The following is a 17,115-nucleotide window of genomic DNA, read 5'->3' as shown; positions in this document are numbered from 1 at the left end:
GGCTGATGATCAAAAATTCTTTGACCTTCTGCGCCCAAAGCGCTATATAGCATAGCATTTTTCCTAATGGGAGGGAATTTCACTCTATCAATGGCTATAATATAACTATTAAATGCTTTAAACCATTGGGTCCATTTAATTTTAGGAGTGCCAGGTTCAGGGAGAAAAGGCGAAGGAAGAACAGCAGTTTGTAGGGCCATAATAAAATAAATAAGTGAGTGAAGTATTAAAATATGGCACTAAAACATAACAATAACCATTATGCTCTGAAATGTAATTGAAAGTTAGCTTCAAATTATTCTAAAAATACAGGTTAATTAATAATACAGAAAACAATTGTCACTAAAGCTGTGCATATCAGCGTGAAAATGCACTAAACCTGAAAATTAAAATTTATAAGGTTAATTAATAATACATAAAGCGATTTAGTAGTTAAAATAATGTCTATAACTCACTGTCAATAAAGCTGTGCATACCAGTGTGAAAATGCACAAAAACCTGAAAATGAATAAAAATGTATGCTATTGTAACAGAAAATACCGGTTAACTATTGAGTCATCAAATCCATTTAGACGAAAAAGCTTCTGGAAAATGCTTTGTGAAGTGTTTTCAATAAAACGGCTGATTCCTTGAGGAGAAAAAGAACGTAGCGTAGACATGCAACAACGTGCAATCAGCGAGATGAATAGTGAAGATAGTCTACGGCGCACTCATAGAGAAATGAGGCAGGACGTGAAGACGTGCAACGTCACAGAGCTACGGAGGAGTTGTTAGATCAAACAAAGTCAGCGTTTTAAGCTTGAGGAAGTTCTGTGTGGATTCCTGCTGAGTTAAGGAATGCTGTTTGAAAACTCCGTTACATCTGATGTCACCAAGAACTGAAATTCTGTCTCGAGGTAATTTTAAAAGATGCAGAGCAAATAATATGTTCCGTGTTGACTTCTGCTGTGTAAAAATTGCCGATTTATGTTTCCATCACAGTTAATGTCATAAAGATTAAAAATGCTGACTCGAGATAGTTTTAAAAATGAAATGAAAATAATGAAAGTTAAAAGGCGAAATGCAAAAGAGATGACATGCGAAGTAGTGATTCACTTGATGTATGCTGTGAGGTCAGAGCCCAGTGTCAACAGTTCAGAGCCAAGTGTCAACAGTTGGCAGTGTTGAAAGAGCATGAAATGATTAAATGAATCCAAGTTAGAAATCTTCATGGTAAAGTGTCAATAGAAGGCAGTTTCAAAAAGCAAAAACGATTTAATAAATGCAGCGAAGCTCCCAATAGTGAAATATTAATCTATTAAATATAGAGCTTGAGATGACACAAATAAATGGAAGGAAGCTCAAGTTGAGGATTAAACACTACGAGCCTGCATCGAATTAAATAATAAAAGTGCAGTGAAGTATAATTCAAAACTGCAGAAAATATTTAAAGTTGTTTGCTAAAGTTGTTTGCTTTAGTTAGTTCATATATTTTTATCAAAGTCACTTATCTCAAAATGAAGAATATGAGCTTCTTAAAGATGAGTAGAATTTTCATAAAATATGAAACACTGTAGGTCTGCAGGTAGGATCTTCTTTAGGCCAAAAGCGATGGGTCCAGAGAGTGCTGACTTGACCACCCCGTCGCCAAATTTATGCTGCATCCAATGAAGAAATGAGAAGGTAATTTTGGAAAGAATAGATTTATTCTCAAGCAAGTACAGCACTCAGATCCAAGCAGAGTGTTTCTTCAATCAGCTACAGCTCATACTGGCTAGTACAAGCCCAACATTCTAAACTGCTAAGCTCTATCAATTGAAAGATGCATTGATAATACAGTTAAAGAAACATGAATGATAAAACAAAATGATGAATAAACAGAAATAATAAATAACCATAAGATATAACACGCTGGCCAACTATATTGGGCGTTCCATACCCATACCGAGGTCCATGCCTGTGGCCCACCCAGCCGAGGGCAAGGCGATGGAGTCTTCCCACACCATTGTGATGTCATGCATGGCTATCAGCAGTCCCAACCAGAGCAGTGCCCTCTAGCATCTGCCTCCCCTATGTATTTTGTAATGTGTAGAAGGATCAGTTTCAGGTCTCTAGGAATTGTCAGGCTTAATACAGTCTCCAGGATCCCCAACACCCCTTCCCAGAAGTGTGACAAGGCTGGGCAATGCCAAATTGTATGTAGCAGGTCTCCCCTGGAGTCTCCACAGTGCAGGCAATCTCCTGAAGCAATCAACCCCATTTTGAACAGCCATCTCCTAGTGAGGTACATGCAGTGTAGCAGTTTGAGTAGAATCAAGTGAAAGAAGCTATCACAACCTCCCCAGGGACGCCTGCCGCTTCAAGACAGTCATCATCCTCCAGCAGCCCCAAGACCTTTGTCCACACCTTCCGCACCAGCACCATGGGATCTGACAGAGTGCAAAACAGCATCTGAAAGATGATGGATAATTTGTGCCCCTTGATGTCAGTGACTAAGATTTTTGCCCCTAGGAGAGAGTTTCGGAAATTACTGCGTTAATTAGCAAATATTGTAATGGCATTTATATAGTGCTTACTAAAGAGGCTTTGAAGCCCTTCTTCGGAGAGTAGCACGCTACTCTAAAACCCAAAAAGGATTAGTAGTGAATCAGTACAGAGAAATATAAAATTAATTTGAGAGGTAGATATGTTAGTCTGTTATTGAGATTAAAAACAATAGTAAAGGGATGGAAGAATGAAGGGTTTGCATTTATATTGCGCTTGCTACCCCTGATGAGGTGTGAAAGCGATTTTTAGTGGGTAGCACATTACTTCGGAACGCAAACAGGATTAGTGGGGAATTAGTACAGGGAAATTAACTTGAGCGGTGGATATGTTAGTCTGTTATTTGGATTGAAAAAGAATAGTGGAGGGATAGAAGAGGGATGGCTCAAGAAAGTTTTTGATTTTATATTTTTTTTAATATAGTTCATAGCAGTAGGAGGGGCTTTGGGATGTGTAAAGGGGAGGTGGATGTGGAAGAGTCAGAGGGAAGGGTTTAGAAAGGTTTGTTTGGGCGATCTGAATAGAAAAAGAGGTACTGAAGAACTGTAATCTTCATTCTCAGGGGTCTCACTAATATAAAAGAAGAATCTGACACAGAAGCTGGAATATAAAGAGAACATTTTTATTAAACTCAAATGAGTGAAACTACGTCACACAGAAACCGTAGCAACTGAATGAGGCAGTCTAAAGAGTACAAAACACAGAGGCCTTTTATATGCTTAGGGTTACAAACTCAGCACAAAAGAAAAGGGTCAGTCCTAGCTTTTGCAAGCATGCAAAATACCTAATATGGACATACAAGATCTGCAAAATATTAGCCAATAGGAAAACATTCAGAACAAAGCGTCTTGTAACCAGAACGTCCCCCTTACGTCGTGTTTCTGCCCAACCCACAAGTAAATTAATTACAGCACCTATAGGTGAATCAGTAATGGCAGGACATGTCTGTATGCAGTTAGGCCAGCTGGTGTCTGAGATTGATTTCAAAGCAAGGACAGCGGGGGGTTTTCAACACGTTGCAGTCCAAAGGGCAGAGACACTTCATGAATAGAGCAGCCTGTGTAAAGGCAACACAAAAATGACGACAAATGTAAGATGGAGTCAAAATTAAAGAACCTCAGCCCTCCTTTTGCCATTACACAGGCAATTCCTAAAATTATTTTGCTAACATTTTCAGGTCTCCTAGTTATTTCAGCGACTATTGACAATGCCAGTAAAACAATAAGAATCAGTCTCCAAACACCCATTCTATGCAAACGCACGGGAAATACCCAGAGTCCGTCGAAGCCTCTCTGGCAGGCTTCTATTGTCCATCAAATCTGCTTCTGTTGTTTCCTTCCGCATGGGCCTCTTCATTCAGGCCTTTCATGAAAATGATGTTTCTCAGTATCCGTTGGAGTGCCCTCCTGGCAAACACTCACAGCTCACTTAAAAGTCTCAATGTCTCAATGCAGTGCACCAATATTTCCTGTGCTGCAGGCACTACAGATATTGTGCTCTTCGTTAGTCATGGGCACAGATCATCTCATGCAGACCCAAGTACTATTAATCGGGAAAGAGCAACAGACTGTCACACTCTCAGGCTCCAACACTCTCTATTCAGTGTCAGAGGATGCTCGGGCTGCTCTTTCATTTAATCATAGGTACCACAATGTAGTGCCTTTTGCCAATCCTGGATCCTCAGGCGCACTGCCTTTCCGTTGGAGCAAAGAAAAGGGGGGGGGGGGTGGCCAAAACTCAGGCCAAGGGGCTCAAGGGACTGCACACTGTCCGAGGTTACCAGCACATGACAGGTGGAAAACTGAAGCCTCAATTCTTTCACTCTTTTGCACTGAAACTCTGGTTCTGTGGCAAAACCAGCTCCTCCTTCTTTTCTGATGTTCAACGCCTTTTGATGAAGCAAGCACAATACTTTGGAGTTACCATTGATGGCACGCTGGCGATCGCTGTCTGGGTGCTGGGACTTTTCATCTGTTAGCTGTCACTGATGGGATTGTGGGTGAGTTCCGCAGTTTATTATGACTTAATCCCGCAGAACCTAGTGACGTAGGAAATGTGACACAGTTGTTAGTTTCCTTCAATTAAGTACAAAAACAGTTCATTGTATAACAAGGGGACTGCAAGCAAGTGGCCTGCAATCTTCAAAGGAATGGCCATACGCCATGGGACTATTGTGATCTAAAATACACTGTCATTCTCAAAGGCAATACAAAGACAAAGGCAGTAGGCAAAACAGTGCCTCTAGCCTCTTTAATTGGTTTCCATATGAGAGCATATCCTCTATCATCTAAGGGTAGATAGCGACATGGGAATTCTATCTGAATGGATGTCCTCACACATGGTGGCATTGTCTAATGGGGCAAACATTTTTTTCCCTCAAGGATTACGTCTAGGTGTTCCTAAATTCCTTATCTAGAACACCTCAAAAGAGAAATCACATGATACAGATTATCAGGGACATGTAGATACCTCCCTTTTAATAACTGTCCATCAGGTGCACTATACAATACAAAGGCTAATGATCAAAATGTGGAAACAAAAGAGAAGAACTAGAGAGTCCTGGTATTTCCATGATTTAGAACACATCTAATCCACCAAAAATTAAAGCAGCAGAAAAAAGGAACTAAAAAACAAATTAGAATAGGCATTGAATTTGTCATATTCAAAAAAAGTAAGGTGTCTCCTATTGAGGTGGAAAACTTATCTTACTATAGTATTGAGTCAGTTAACCAGTCCATCACTACCCTGACAGTCAGACTGGAAAACATCAAAGTAGGCCTAAAGAAAATTCTTGAAAACCAGTCTGATCATACAAAAGGGAATTATACATAATATGGGTGTCTCTGGTACATTACTGCAATCTGGAAGTGTGAACCTGAACAATACAAAAATAATAAAAGAGCTAACTGGTGAAAGGAATATGGAAAAGAGAAATGGAACTAGGACACAGCTAAAATCCCCAATAGCTAGGCACGATGCGACATCGGTCAGGGGAGAAGTAACAAAAGAAAAATCTATAGGAAGAACAAGGAATTACTTGGGTGAACAAAAATCAAAAATAGTTAACAAATGTTAGCTCTACCGCTGCCCGCTAAACCATATACGGTAATCTCAGCTAATGTTCCAGTTCCTTCTTCAGGGAAAAATTAAACCTTGTTTCCTTTAGGGTATAAAGCCATACACTACTTAGGAAGCAGAACAAAACTGACTAATGTAATATAGAAATTAGGTCACCATGTACAAGAGTCACAAATCTATAATTTATCCTTACGTCCAATCAGGATACATAAATTTAGGGCTGCCTGTTCCTTAAGGGAATGGGGGGCAGTAGCGTGACTAACAGCAGGTGACGCACTTTGATCCAGTATATCTTTTATTTTACTTCAATACTATATAGCCAAATTTGACATACACTGGTGAAGTGTTGTCTGTAAATCATATCTGTGAAATTTAGTATCAGCGCAAATTCATCCAACTGTTGTGCATCGATATACATCGTCATGTAGAACCCTTCACAACACAGGTGAACTTGTAATAGTATCTAAAGCAGCAACATAAAACAAAAACATGCATAAAATAAAAAAATAAAAACACACAAGCCAAGCCATCAGATATACTCGCTGTATATCAAGCACAAAAAGCATAGACAAAGTACAATAGCATATGTAAATAAGCGGTAACACACAACACCATTGCATGCACTTTATGCACTGTGAACCTACAGCCCAAAACAGAATATTCAGGCCTGCTTAATTTGTCAGGCTTAAAATCCTCACCCTCCTTTTGACAGCAGATCACCAGTTAGTGGAGATTTGGCAGTCAAACACAACTTACTGTGTCGCTTCTGACACACAGGACCAGCAGGAACAATTCATAAAAGGATCAAATGCAAAAATATGTAAAACGCACAAACATTTCTTTTCAAAAGAAGTCATAATAAAAAAAACATCTTTTTCAACATACTGCTGACACTGCACATAACACACAAAATATCAACTGTAACTAACCATCTTTGAAAACATACTAAACCACCTTAAATTTGACGTCCCAAAAACTCTTTCACAGACACTCTGCGTGTCCCGTGCGCCAACACCCTTTGAGGCCCTGCTTTTCCAAGCAATGATTTCTCCATCTGTTTACACTTACTCCTATCCTACCTCACTGACCTTAAGACCTTCCCAACTCTTTCTAACCTGCAATAACCAACCCTATTTAAAAACACATGATATATATATTACTCCTGTTAGGGCTACAATTTATTTCTATACTTAGATTATTAAAACAGTTACAGTGACTAATTCGCAGAACATAATAACACACATACCAGTTTTTAGAACAAATGCTTGTTTGCAATGGTACTCATTTCATCAACCTTAAATGGATGAAGGTCTCAGTTATGTCCAGCCAAAGTTAAAACCTTCCGCCCTGATATTAAACTCAAACCTCTGCACCAGGCACATTGGCTCACTGAGCCATTTAAAAGCAAACCCAAATGGGAACAACCTGCAAATTTGTATTATACCTAAATGTATGCATTTACTGAAGCCTAAAGCACTTTAAAGCTATTGTAAAAGTCAAAAATGCCCAAATTCGACTTTAATATTTGGGGCACTTAAAAATAAAGATCCTACAATTGCATTACTTATTAATCATCCTCAGAATGTTCTTTACAAATTGCAGAGATTGGACATTAGACATATCTCATGCAAATCCTGAGAAAAATGAGTTTTTCACGCCTGCTCCAAGTGAAATTCTATATGCTAATGTCCTCATTATGCAGTATAACATAACTTAACCTAAATTAAATTATAATGCTAGGAGGTCACAGTATAAGTATTAAGCTTCATGAATAGTAAAAAACTAATTTTTTACCACTTATTTTTAATATTTATTTTGCTTAATTAATAATTATTTGTAATAAACCCAATCATTTTTGATAATTCCACATATTAAGGTTCTGTAATTCCTCGAATCTGACTTCATTTTCTTTTTTTTTTTAATTTTCTCTGTGCCACGTAGGCCTGCAAAGATAGCCTGACGAACAAGGTGGTCTGGCCTCCCCAGGTCATGTACACATTAACCAGATTTACTCTGAAATAAACTGTAAGAAACTGACCTCTTCACCCGAAACTGACCTCGCAAAGCCAATTTCCCTGATTGATCTTTATCTGAAATTGCCAATCAATGTTCAAGACATCGTTAACTTTTTAGTTTCCTTGCACTTGCCTTATCTTGTTTCAGCATCTGTTACTGTTTCTTTCTTTTTAAATGTTTCTTCATTACATGGGGTAATTATTATTTAGCAACAGAGCCAAGAATATGCTTACAGAAATGCTTAAAGAGAGGAAAACCCTTAATTGACATGTCTTCCTATAATACAAAATAATGAACCTTAGTTTTGGAACCTTTTTAAAACAACATTCTGAAATGCAAAGATTCACCCGTGCAACTGAGGGCAAAGTCCTGGCTGAATAAATATTCCTGTTTATTTAGCTTGTCTCTCAATGTTTGTAACATAAGCACGGTGGCTGTCTATTTAAAACTAAAACTAAGACATTTCAAGTTTCAAAATGCGTGTGCAATACAGCAAGGTCCAATGTATTCAGATGATGTGTTTGACTGTTAATATCTAATACAATATATCTAAGGAAAATGCTGTAAGTTTATTTATTTTTTGCAAAACACCCAATTTCGTTTTTGGGGGCTTTTTTTATTCCTAGTGAATGTGAATTTACATTTTAGTTTAAGCATTTAGACATTTTGCTTAATAGACTGAAAACATCAAAAAGAAACACAAACACACATTTGAGCTCATTTCAGACATAAACAGAAAGGGGTCAAACACTCAGGGCACACAATACGGCGCGCTTTAGCCATTTATTTCGTGAATAGCGCCATCGCTATTCACTTACAGAAATTGCACTAATGGGAAAACCACATAGACATTTAAACACACATTTAACCCACAAACCAATACTCAGAACAGAAACAAAGGACAGCCCACAGACTGTACTTAAACCAAACCATTTGTAAATACTAGTTGTGTCATATTTATAAGAAACGCTTCTCAATTGTGTTCCAAAAGACTGCAAAAACAGCCCAACAGACTGATGTATGTCCAAGAAGCGAAAATACACTCAATTCACTAGCTTTGGCTAGCAGAATACCAAAAATCGCTCTGCATATATTCATTCATAAAATTGCACAGAACAAAGGATCCTTGTATGTATTATGTCCATATTTTAATTCCCTGGGGATACAGAATCACCAAGGAAGAAATATGTTTGTATACCTAAACCTATTTAGGTATTCCTTCTAGGAGAGCCGGCTAATTAATTTCACATCACACTATGGTACCTTCCAAATAAAGCAACACATTCTTCTATGTGAGCTTTGAAAACAGGCATGCCAAAAATATTGCAAAATATACATTATAATCAAAGTAGTGCTTAACACCTTGGCTGCTAGAGGGTTTTCCCCTCCTGCGCTGAGCTTTGATGTTTCCCATTATACATGACAAGTTGACCTTGTCATGAGCACAGCTCCAGTGTGCCTCATGACGAGTTCACTGTGTCATTAGCATGGAAGGGGTTAATGTACTTTTCGTACGTGCACCGTTCAACAAAACCAAATAGAGAACAAGCATTTACAATGCAACGGTCTCGCGTTTGCCAAACTTAGAGCTATTGGCATTGTAAAAGACAATATTTTTATTTATGTGTCTATCGCATCACGACAGCATCACTCAGCACCACCACAGCATCACTCAGGGGCACCACAGCATCACTCAGGGGCACCACAACATCACTATGTGCTACCACAGCATCACTCGTCACCACCACAGCATCACTCGTCGCCACCACAGCATCACTCGTCGCCACCACAGCATCACTCGTCGCCACCACAGCATCACTCGTCGCCACCACAGCATCACTCGTCGCCACCACAGCATCACTCAGCGCCACCACAGCATCACTCAGCGCCACCACAGCATCACTCAGCGCCACCACAGCATCACTCAGCGCCACCACAGCATCACTCAGCGCCACCACTGCATCAATCTGTGCAACCATTCAACAACAACTGGTTCAAATATATTCTCTCAATGTTTCAAGCTTTATTACAAATGTCACTAAAAAATGTTAATATTTCACTTCTGTTCTTGGATTTTCGTCACAATAAAATACACTGAACATAATCTTCACAAAAGTTATTTACAAACGTTTAAGATATTGCCATTATAACTTACAATAACTTTTATTTAAGTATTAATTATTTTTAAAAAAAAGCAATTGTTATTTGTAATATCAATACATCTAAGTCACGTAAATACAACACATATTGCATTACAAAGGCTATAGGTGTCACATTTGCGAAAGTTATAACTATTGGCATTGTAAATGACAAAGCTATTAATTTAGCTATTTTCAAAACCAACATATAAATAAAAAAATGTGTTATTTACAATACCAATAGCTCAAACTTTCCTAATGCGAGACCTATTGCATTGCAAATGCTTGTTGACTCTGTTGTGAATGGTCTGAATGAAATAGAAAGTAGCCATGCCCAACTGGCAACTATCTGTCCTTGAATCTATCCTGTCTTCAAATTTGGTCTTTCATTCTCTATGTAAAGTTGCTATCGAGGGCTTTGATTTTTTGACTGAACAAGACGCTTTAACCCTCCTGCGTTGAGAGGTACTGGCTGGAATATGCCCATATAAATTCTTTCCCTGCAATCCCTGCCTTTCCCTAGCTAATAATGACTTGCTATGTTTCTTGAAATGTACTTCTGATCTATACTGGAGCTTTTACCCTCCCGCGATGAGAGGTACTGGCTTCAATTTGCCAATATATAAATTATTTGGACAACCTTGTTTTGAAGGATGACGTGTTAGACCATTGAAGGTTTCCTCAATCCGAACAGACGCTTTTACTCTCCTGCGATGTGAAGTACTCGATAGTTCTGTGGCAACGCACTAATATGCTCGTTTGTCTTTCAAGAAAACTTTATAAATGATTGACGTCATTACATTTTGACCCGCTGTCCTCTCGTATCCAGAGATACGCGTTTGACACAGCTTTTGCACCCCAGTGAATTAGAGCCGCGGCCTAAACTATTCGACTGTGATACTTTATGTACACTCACCCGCACAGTGGCGTCTATCCCAGTAATCGGTCATCTACTATGGCACATGATAGTCTCAGTCCTTTTAAGTATATGTATTTTTATGTCTATGGTGTCAGTGTCACCTAGGCAACCACATCAATCAGGCTAGCGTCTGCATCGACGCGCAACCACTCCCCCTACCACCTGTAGGTTTCACGCATCTAGCGTTGGCGTGACGTCCTCGCGCTCAACGAGCTCGTGAGCCAAGTGAGTAAAGCCTGTATGCTTTGCCTTGGAGTGTGGCTGTTTGTGTTCATTCCCCTCCATGCGGGGTCCCACTCTTCAAAACTGAGTGGGCTGGTGTACTTGCGGTCCCCGGACCGCCACAACTATTTTAAGTGTTGGCCTTTCCATTTCAGACCACGTCCTATGCCGACCTGCTCCTGGCGGCACCCGCACTTCTTGAATACTGTGATTATCACGCGGGGTGAGTGTATTGAGTAACTGCCTACCTTGCTGTTCAGATTGCTTTCTGTAAACACGCATAGAATTTAGTTATTTTATCTTTTATTTTCCTCCTCCAGACACCCAATTATGTCATCTCTTCTCGCTTTTGGAGTCCTGCGGGCCCATTAATACCATGTAAATCCCACATTGTGATACTGCTGATCACGGTAATTAACCCTTTTTGCCACATTAGCTACCATTTATTGCCATTTAGTGAGCCTACTCATATATTGATTTGTTGCCTTTGTCTCCCAGGTTCCCGGCCCCCCCCCACACCCCTGTGTTCCTCATTCCCTTTTTGTCCTGAAGAAGACCCTTTCCTAAATTCACACTGCTACCTAGAACCTGTGGGGTTGAAACATTGACGCTCATCCTATGTGCCTGCATTTTGACCATATTGTTGATTTATTTGCAATGGTTTCCCTTCTGATGGCTTATGATGCAATTGTTTGAACATTCATGTTATAAGTGTGGCTACATTTCTTAGTCAATACGGTTTTAACTATTCAAGGAAGTAGGTCACCCTGACCAGCACTCCTTTCCGATTTCCCAGCAAACCTTCGCACTTACCTTGCACTGACCTCACCTTCCCCCCTCCACCCTCCCTGGGGCACTTTTTTGTTTGTCGTATTTTGGACAACATAATTTATGACTCAATAATCTGCATATGAAACCTATGTTTGGATTCATTGTGATTAAATAACATTGAATCTAAGTTGTATGTATATTTGTTCTGTTAAAAAACTTTATTTTCTATTCAACCTTTCCTTTCAATGGTTCTGTACTGGGACCCCCTACTTATGTACTATGTTCTAGAAGTCAGCAGGTTTCTCCCCCATGGCCAAGCGTATAAAGTTTTGAAGCACCGTCCATAGAGCTTTTCATCACACTGGTCCCCTTACACTTCGACAACAGCTGCAACGCTATCTTCCAACTAGGTCATTACACTCTGCGAATGCCAATTTGCTCAGAGTTCTCAAATTTAAGAACGCTCACCTTAGTGGTAGAACATTTTTTGTATAAGTGGCTTGGCTATGGGACAGTATGCTGGACTATCTTCATTCTGTTAGCTATCTCTGTGCCTTTAGGAAAGCCTTAAAGAGCGGGCTCTGTAAGCTCTAAAGCTCTTACATGTCAGGTCTGGATGGGTCTACATTTAGATTAGTGTCAGGATGACTTTTTTTTAGGTGACAGTTTTGCCTCTACAAATAATAGAACCTGGATTGGAGCAATTCATAACTCATGGAACTGGGAAACTTGGTAGGGCTATGGTTAAGGAGGGCCAGGAGCACTAACCTGCCCACAGCCTATGCCTGCCAGCCAGTGGGTGACTGGTTCTCTTCCAGGGCATGCTGCAGGCAGTAAACCACTTCCTCCCCCTTTCCTGCTCTTCTCTTGTCCTCAAGCACAGAACTCTGCCTCACTGCATAACCTACAGATTGGTCACAAGTACTAGGGACAGGACAGAAGGTCGAAAGCAGGACCATCGTAGGTAGCACTTTAGTGTGCTGATGGCTCAGCAAAGCGCTAACGTCCCTACTAACCCTGGAGTTTTTAATCCCCTTTGTTGCGTCGCCTTTTCTCCCATGATCCCAAAAACTGGGGTGATATATCTTACACTCATGGGTGGAAGTCCTGCCTGCTGGTTGTAGAGGTGGTAAACAGGATAAGGAGGCGAGAAAGTGTGTGCACGTTTCAGCTCTCCGCTTCAGAATTTATCATACAAATGCACTTATTACCAAATGTGTCCTTCTGGCATTGCCAGATGGGCCAGTCGGCATAGGTACCTTGTGATGGCCAAAAAGCAGTCTGTCTTTCATTCACCGAATTCCCTTTCCATTCTAAGCTAACCCGAGGATGTAAGACGGGGAAAGAGATGACGGTTCATTCCACAGACACTACATGCATACAGTATCGCTGTGCTAGCAGAGCTGCTTTAAACCCGTGCCTGCTGACCCCCGGTGCCGTAATGAAGTGTTTTCAAGCGTGGTCATCTCATGAACAGATTTAGACGACCGGGCCGGAGCACTGTGACGTGATCAGAATGACTTGCTTTGACGTGCGACTGTAAATGCTCATTAAACATCAGTTTACAGGCAATAAAACACACAATCTACTTCTCATATCCCCTGGAAGACCTTCATAAACTCTACATTTTCTGTAACGTTTTCGGGTGGGATTTTTAGGTCAGGTTTGACTGATGTAGCGTTTAGCCAGTGTCTTGTAATAACAAGCATTTACGAGGCCAACATAGATAAAGCTATTAGGGAGGTAAGGGGGGGGGGTTTAAGCTGCATAGCAGAATGGTGTTGGGAGACCGAACTGAACAGGCACACTTAGAAAACAGTGCTGATAAAAATTAAGCTTTGCATGCAGCACTTTATAAAATATCAATTAACTTTTCATCTCTGGAACATCTAGTGAACAGAAACTGTACTAAAAGAATCCAGCACGTAACTAGTTAAGCACAGACAGGCGCAACAGAATGTTACCCTATACACATGCAGAGGATTCACGCAGCCTGAAGTGAACGTACCAGGGAAGGAAAGCAGAATGGTCTGGGCTGATTCAAGGATAAAGCATACATGCTGCAACGGGGATTCGGGGGGAAATCGGAGTGGCCTGGGGCCAAGCTGCGAAGCGGAACGGTGTTGGGAGGCTGACAAACATGCGCCCTCAAATCAGCGATGTGCCACCAAAAAACACAAGCTCAGCGTGCTGCATTTTCTTAATAAGGATTTTGGCAGTGCATGCTATAAGAAAGACGCGCTGCCATCATATGCACTGAAAATTATACAGTTAAAAACAAAAGATTTGGGTGACCTGCTTTATATGAAGCCACTCGACCGCCATTATTCAAGATTAAATGGGGAATGGGAGATAAGAGAAGTAAAAGTTAACGCAGCCGCGAAATCTATTGTGGGGACGCGCTCTGTAGTGGTGGAGGGGCGGAGCGAGGCGCGCTGCAAGGGTGCTGCGAGGAAAGCCAGACCACGTCCTATGCCGACCTGCTCCTGGCGGCACCCGCACTTCTTGAATACTGTGATTATCACGCGGGGTGAGTGTATTGAGTAACTGCCTACCTTGCTGTTCAGATTGCTTTCTGTAAACACGCATAGAATTTAGTTATTTTATCTTTTATTTTCCTCCTCCAGACACCCAATTATGTCATCTCTTCTCGCTTTTGGAGTCCTGCGGGCCCATTAATACCATGTAAATCCCACATTGTGATACTGCTGATCACGGTAATTAACCCTTTTTGCCACATTAGCTACCATTTATTGCCATTTAGTGAGCCTACTCATATATTGATTTGTTGCCTTTGTCTCCCAGGTTCCCGGCCCCCCCCCACACCCCTGTGTTCCTCATTCCCTTTTTGTCCTGAAGAAGACCCTTTCCTAAATTCACACTGCTACCTAGAACCTGTGGGGTTGAAACATTGACGCTCATCCTATGTGCCTGCATTTTGACCATATTGTTGATTTATTTGCAATGGTTTCCCTTCTGATGGCTTATGATGCAATTGTTTGAACATTCATGTTATAAGTGTGGCTACATTTCTTAGTCAATACGGTTTTAACTATTCAAGGAAGTAGGTCACCCTGACCAGCACTCCTTTCCGATTTCCCAGCAAACCTTCGCACTTACCTTGCACTGACCTCACCTTCCCCCCTCCACCCTCCCTGGGGCACTTTTTTGTTTGTCGTATTTTGGACAACATAATTTATGACTCAATAATCTGCATATGAAACCTATGTTTGGATTCATTGTGATTAAATAACATTGAATCTAAGTTGTATGTATATTTGTTCTGTTAAAAAACTTTATTTTCTATTCAACCTTTCCTTTCAATGGTTCTGTACTGGGACCCCCTACTTATGTACTATGTTCTAGAAGTCAGCAGGTTTCTCCCCCATGGCCAAGCGTATAAAGTTTTGAAGCACCGTCCATGGAGCTTTTCATCACACTGGTCCCCTTACACTTCGACAACAGCTGCAACGCTATCTTCCAACTAGGTCATTACACTCTGCGAATGCCAATTTGCTCAGAGTTCTCAAATTTAAGAACGCTCACCTTAGTGGTAGAACATTTTTTGTATAAGTGGCTTGGCTATGGGACAGTATGCTGGACTATCTTCATTCTGTTAGCTATCTCTGTGCCTTTAGGAAAGCCTTAAAGAGCGGGCTCTGTAAGCTCTAAAGCTCTTACATGTCAGGTCTGGATGGGTCTACATTTAGATTAGTGTCAGGATGACTTTTTTTTAGGTGACAGTTTTGCCTCTACAAATAATAGAACCTGGATTGGAGCAATTCATAACTCATGGAACTGGGAAACTTGGTAGGGCTATGGTTAAGGAGGGCCAGGAGCACTAACCTGCCCACAGCCTATGCCTGCCAGCCAGTGGGTGACTGGTTCTCTTCCAGGGCATGCTGCAGGCAGTAAACCACTTCCTCCCCCTTTCCTGCTCTTCTCTTGTCCTCAAGCACAGAACTCTGCCTCACTGCATAACCTACAGATTGGTCACAAGTACTAGGGACAGGACAGAAGGTCGAAAGCAGGACCATCGTAGGTAGCACTTTAGTGTGCTGATGGCTCAGCAAAGCGCTAACGTCCCTACTAACCCTGGAGTTTTTAATCCCCTTTGTTGCGTCGCCTTTTCTCCCATGATCCCAAAAACTGGGGTGATATATCTTACACTCATGGGTGGAAGTCCTGCCTGCTGGTTGTAGAGGTGGTAAACAGGATAAGGAGGCGAGAAAGTGTGTGCACGTTTCAGCTCTCCGCTTCAGAATTTATCATACAAATGCACTTATTACCAAATGTGTCCTTCTGGCATTGCCAGATGGGCCAGTCGGCATAGGTACCTTGTGATGGCCAAAAAGCAGTCTGTCTTTCATTCACCGAATTCCCTTTCCATTCTAAGCTAACCCGAGGATGTAAGACGGGGAAAGAGATGACGGTTCATTCCACAGACACTACATGCATACAGTATCGCTGTGCTAGCAGAGCTGCTTTAAACCCGTGCCTGCTGACCCCCGGTGCCGTAATGAAGTGTTTTCAAGCGTGGTCATCTCATGAACAGATTTAGACGACCGGGCCGGAGCACTGTGACGTGATCAGAATGACTTGCTTTGACGTGCGACTGTAAATGCTCATTAAACATCAGTTTACAGGCAATAAAACACACAATCTACTTCTCATATCCCCTGGAAGACCTTCATAAACTCTACATTTTCTGTAACGTTTTCGGGTGGGATTTTTAGGTCAGGTTTGACTGATGTAGCGTTTAGCCAGTGTCTTGTAATAACAAGCATTTACGAGGCCAACATAGATAAAGCTAATAGGGAGGTAAGGGGGGGGGGTTTAAGCTGCATAGCAGAATGGTGTTGGGAGACCGAACTGAACAGGCACACTTAGAAAACAGTGCTGATAAAAATTAAGCTTTGCATGCAGCACTTTATAAAATATCAATTAACTTTTCATCTCTGGAACATCTAGTGAACAGAAACTGTACTAAAAGAATCCAGCACGTAACTAGTTAAGCACAGACAGGCGCAACAGAATGTTACCCTATACACATGCAGAGGATTCACGCAGCCTGAAGTGAACGTACCAGGGAAGGAAAGCAGAATGGTCTGGGCTGATTCAAGGATAAAGCATACATGCTGCAACGGGGATTCGGGGGGAAATCGGAGTGGCCTGGGGCCAAGCTGCGAAGCGGAACGGTGTTGGGAGGCTGACAAACATGCGCCCTCAAATCAGCGATGTGCCACCAAAAAACACAAGCTCAGCGTGCTGCATTTTCTTAATAAGGATTTTGGCAGTGCATGCTATAAGAAAGACGCGCTGCCATCATATGCACTGAAAATTATACAGTTAAAAACAAAAGATTTGGGTGACCTGCTTTATATGAAGCCACTCGACCGCCATTATTCAAGATTAAATGGGGAATGGGAGATAAGAGAAGTAAAAGTT

General features: G+C 41.2%; 1 long non-coding RNA gene across 1 annotated transcript in view; it reads right to left on the bottom strand.

The window, feature by feature from the left end:
• Positions 1 to 472: 472 nt before the first annotated feature.
• Positions 473 to 17,115, bottom strand: part of LOC144827670 (uncharacterized) — a 36,526-nt gene continuing 19,883 nt past the window's right edge. The window contains exon 5 of the long non-coding RNA XR_013610294.1: positions 473 to 1,637. This is a non-coding gene — a long non-coding RNA (uncharacterized LOC144827670). The remainder of the gene's footprint in view (positions 1,638 to 17,115) is intronic.

The sequence above is a fragment of the Lissotriton helveticus genome, chromosome 4_1, assembly GCF_964261635.1.
Source record: "Lissotriton helveticus chromosome 4_1, aLisHel1.1, whole genome shotgun sequence".
Taxonomy (NCBI): domain Eukaryota; kingdom Metazoa; phylum Chordata; class Amphibia; order Caudata; family Salamandridae; genus Lissotriton; species Lissotriton helveticus.
Note: the sequence above shows the minus strand (reverse complement) of the source record. Positions and strands in the feature narration are given on the sequence as shown.